The sequence below is a fragment of the Nicotiana tomentosiformis genome, chromosome 3, assembly GCF_000390325.3.
Source record: "Nicotiana tomentosiformis chromosome 3, ASM39032v3, whole genome shotgun sequence".
Lineage (NCBI taxonomy): Eukaryota > Viridiplantae > Streptophyta > Magnoliopsida > Solanales > Solanaceae > Nicotiana > Nicotiana tomentosiformis.
The window spans coordinates 67,023,389-67,028,426 of record NC_090814.1 but is presented as its reverse complement, the minus strand read 5'-3'; positions in this window follow the sequence as shown (position 1 = coordinate 67,028,426).

Below are 5,038 nucleotides of genomic sequence, written 5' to 3'. Positions count from 1 at the left end.
AAATTGAAGATGATCAACTAAGCTCTTCGGTGTCTTCTAAAGGATGTAATCGTGATCGGAATCAAGACAACTTTAAAAGTGATTTCGATGTAGATCGAAGATCTTCCAGAAGATGCTTTCAGCCTTAGAGGGTTGAGGGGCGTGGAAATAAAAGATTTCAGTCATCGGACAAATTTGCTGTAGATAGAATAGCAGATTGTGGTGGGAATAACAGAGCTTTACAGGAGAAGGAACCATCGGGGTCCCGAGATTTAGCATAACCCTGGTTGTCCGATTAAAACTTTACTATCAACTTAGTAGAATTGGTGTCGGCTATGAGGAACATTAATGAGGCTAGGTTTCCGAAACCAATTCAATCGGATCCTAGTCAAAGGGATCCTAATCTATAGTGTGAGTTCCATGGAACGCATGATCACATGATTGGGGAGTGCCGACACCTTCAGGAAAATGTTGGAGCGTTATTGAAGAATGGTCACCTTAGAGAACTTTTAAGTGATTGAGCCAAAAGTAATTATGGGAAAAATCAAGACGTTGGGGAGCCGGCTAAATCGGTTGTAGGGTCACCTCGTTTGGCGATTAAATTGATCTTTGGTGGTGACGAAGTAAATGGGAACATTTTCAGTAGCAAAGAAGATGAAGATATCGGTATCTCATGGCAAGAGGATCCGAAAAGCTTCAGAAGATGATGATATCACCTTCACAGAAGTGGATGCTGATGGACTTCTTCTACCGCACAACGATGCTCTGATAATATTTCTTAATGTCTTAGATTTTACAATTAAAACGTGTGTTGGTTGATCCAGGTAGTTCAGCCAATATCATACAATGGAGAGTTTTGGAGCAAGCTAAGTTAAGCAGAAACATAGTTTCGACAACAAAGTTTCTGGCCGGGTTCAACCTAGCAAGTGTAATGATCTGGGGAGAGATTCTACTGCCCATATATGACGAAGGCATATCGAAGACCACTTTGTTCGAAGTGGTAGATGGCGACATGGGATACAACATGATCCTTGGAAGGCTATGGATACATGAAATGAAAGCTGTGCCGATAACTTTTCATCAGCTATTGAAGTTTCCCTCACCGGAAGGGGGAAAACAGATTAGAGGAGATCAACCAACTGCAAGAGGTATGAATGCAGTTACCTTGTCCAGTAGCAAGGGGAAATAAGCAAGCAAATAGCAACTACAGGAGTCGGTGCCCTCTTCCATCCCGATTGAAGATAATGGGGAAAAGGAGTCATCGGATTCCAATGAGGTACCGATATCTTTTTAGGTACTGGAGGGAACAGACACAACCAAATCGACCGCAGAAGAGCTCGAACAAGTTGCCTTATTCAAAGAGTTCTTAGAAAGAAAATTCCACTTAGGAATGAGGTTGAGCCCCAAACTAAGATTAAAAATATAGATTTTCTTAAAGCTAATGTCAATTATTTTGCGTGGTCACATTCAGATATAACAGGTATCCCATTGGAAGTGGTTTTCCACAAGCTAAGTTTGGACCCTAACTTTCCTTCAGTAAGGTAAAAGAAACAACCGATAGTAGAGGTCAGAAATAGTTTTGTTAAAGAAGAGATAACCGAGTTACTGAATATAGGTTCAATTCAAGAGGTAAATTACCACAATTGGTTAGCTAACGTAGTAGTTCCTAAAAAGAATAATAAAATTTGAATGTGTGTAGATTATAAAGATTTGAATAAGGCATGCCATAAAGATTCTTTACCGTTGCCAAACATTGATCAATAATCTATGCTATGGCCGAGCATGAGTTAATGAGCTTTTGTTGACGCGTATTCCGGGTATAACCAAATTAGGATGCACCCGAAAGATCAAGAATAAACCTCATTTATCACAAATTTTGGAACATACATCTATAATGTGATGCCTTTCGGGCTTAAGAATGTCGGATCCACTTAACAAATGCTCATTAATAAAATGTTTGAACAATAAATTGGTAAAACAATGGAGGTATATATTGATGATATGTTGTTCAAGTCTCTTAATGCAGGAGATCATTTGGCTCATCTACAAGAGACGTTTGATATTCTGAGAAAGTATAACATGAAGCTCAATCCTAAAAATTGCGCTTTCGGAGTTGGTTCCGAAACGTTCCTGAGGTTTTTGGTCTCTCAAAGAGGAATTGAAGTAAACCCCGATAAGATCAAAGCCATCGAGGATATCCTGAATTAATTGACAAGTGTGAAGGAGGTGCAAAGTTTGACCGGAAGGTTGGCGGCCCTAAGCAGGTTTATATCAAGATCCTCGGAGAAATGCCATCATTTCTTTTCACTCTTGAAAAGACGAATGATTTTGTATGGACTCCGGAATGCCAGCAAGCATTGAAAGATCTAAAAAGGTACCTGTCTAGCCCTTAGTTGATGTCAAAACCGAAGGAAGGTGATCAACTATTAATTTATCTAATAGTCTCGGAGGTAGCGGTAATTGCAGTTCTGATCTGGGAACATGAAGATACACAATTTCCCGTTTACTATGTTAGTAAAATTTTATTAGGAGAAGAGACATGTTATCCGTACCTTAAAAAGTTGGCCTTAGCTCTCGTAGTCGCCTCTTGGAAGCTTAGGCCTTATTTTCAGTACCACCATTGTGACTACTTTTCCCTTGATGAGTGTTCTTCATAAACCTGAATTGTCAGGTAGTTTGGCTAAATAGGCGGTAGAAATTAGTGAATTTGATATAGAATATAAACCTTGTACAACTATCAAGTCATAGGTTTGGCCGACTTCGTGGCTAACTTTAGTCCGGGACTGATGCCTTTAGCTGCTAAAGAAGTAGTACCGGTGTTGGAAACTGTATGAGGTGTTTGAACTTTGTTTACGGATGCAGCTTCTAATGTAAAAGGGTCTGATCTTGGGATAGTGTTAATTACTTCTTCAGGAGAAATCTTGAGACATGCCATTAGAACTATACCATTAACTGATAATGAGGCCGAGTACGAGGCTTTGGTTTCAGGACTTGAGTTATCTCAGGGACTAGGATCTGAGGTGATTGAAATAAAGTGTGATTCCCAGCTGGTAGTAAAACAGGTATATGGAATTTTTAACACCAAGGAAGAGCGCATGCAACAGTACTTGAATAAGGTTCAAGTATTGCTTTCCCGGTTCAAGGAATGGTCGATCATACACATTCTAAGAGAAGAAAATGTGGAGGCAGACACATTGGCCAATTTGGGGTCGTCCATGAAAATGAAGGGATCTGATTCCGGTGTGGTAGTTCAATTGTTGCATTCAGTATTGGATGTGGATATATATTGTAAAGTTAACTCAACCAACCGAATTTGGAATTGGAGAAGTAAATTTATAGAATATTTAAGACATGAAAAATTTCCTGAATATCCAAAGGCATCCCGGGCGCTTCGGACCAAAGCTGTTCGGTATTGCCTCGTTGACGGTCAATTATACAGAAGGTCTTTTTAAGGACCATTGGCTCAGTGTTTAGGGACATCTAAGGATGATTATGTGATTATAGAAGTTCATAAAAGAGTATGCGGAAATCATTCCAGTGCAGATTCGTTGGTTCTCAAATTAATAAGGGCTGGCTATTATTGGTCCCGAATGGAATAAGATGTGAAGGTATTTGTACAAAAATGTGATAAGTGTCAATGTCATGCACAGTTAGTGCATCGACCGACAGAACTTTTTCATTCCATGGTGTCACTATGGCCATTCATGAAGTAGGGAAGGGACATAATTGGTCCCTTACCACAAGAGCCCGGGCAGGTAAACATTTTTTTGGTTCTAACTAACTATTTCACTAAATAGGTTTAAGTAGGTGCTTACGAAAATATCGAAGAGCGGGAAGTAATTGATTTCATATGGTATCACATCATATGTCGGTTTGTAGTACCAAAACAAATTGCATGTGATAATAGGTCGCAATTTATAGGTTGCAAAGTCACAAAGATTTTGGAAGGATTGAAGATCAAACTGGTTACATCTTCTCCATACCATCCAAGTGCTAACGGACAAGCAGATTCAACTAACAAGGTAATAATTCAAAATCTGGAAAAGAAGTTAGAAGATGCTAAAGGTAATTGGCCGGAAGAGTTACCGGGAGTACTATTGTAACGACCCAACCGGTCGTTTTGTGTAATTGCATCCTGTTTTCCCTTTTTATACTTCACATATGTGTGTTCATGATTTTATGTATTACGGGGTTAATTAGTTTTGTTCCGGGAGAATTTTGAGTTGATTTGGACCATTTGATTTTTGGCTTAAAAGTCTAAATTACAATATTGACCAAACTTTGACTTTTATTAAAACGGCCCCAGAATGGTATTTTGATGGCTCTGATAGCTTCGTATTGTTTTGCCAAAATTTGACAATTTGTAGTTAAAAAGTTTGACCGCAGGTTGACTTTTAGCTATCGAGTTTAGAATTTGATTTTGGGACTTGTAATAGGTCCGTTATGCTATTTAGAATTTGTCTGCCAAATTTGGTATCATTTGGAGTTGAATTTAAAGTTTTCAAACGCTTAGTTGCAATTCTAGTAGTTCTTGAACTTTACTTTGAAATTCATGCGTTTTAGTGATCGATTCGTAATTCTAGATTTTATTTTTGTATTTTGATCGTGAGAGCGAGTTCATATGATATTTTTAGACTTGTGTGGATGTTTGGTTTGGATCCCCGAGGGCTCAGATGAGATTCGAACATGTTTCGAAATGAAATAAACTGAAAATGATTTGCTGGTGTTGCTAGTGCTCTGTTATCGCAATTGCTAGCACCAGCCTCGCAATTGTGAAGGTGACAGTGGGGGCACATGTGGGGGGTATGGTGTTGCAATTGTGACTGACCCCTTCGCAATTGCGAAGTCAGTAGGCATTTGGCTTGGTTCGCATTTGCGAACAATTGTTCGCTTTTACGAAATGTCCAGCTTCGTAATTGCGAAGCCTTTGTCGCAATTGCAAAAATTATTGAGGCTGTCAGGGTTCGCAAATGCGATACTTGGTCAACAATTGCGAAGGTTTGCAAATGCGAACCCTGTGTCGCAAATGCGACATCTGCAGCTGGACAAAAGAGTTTGA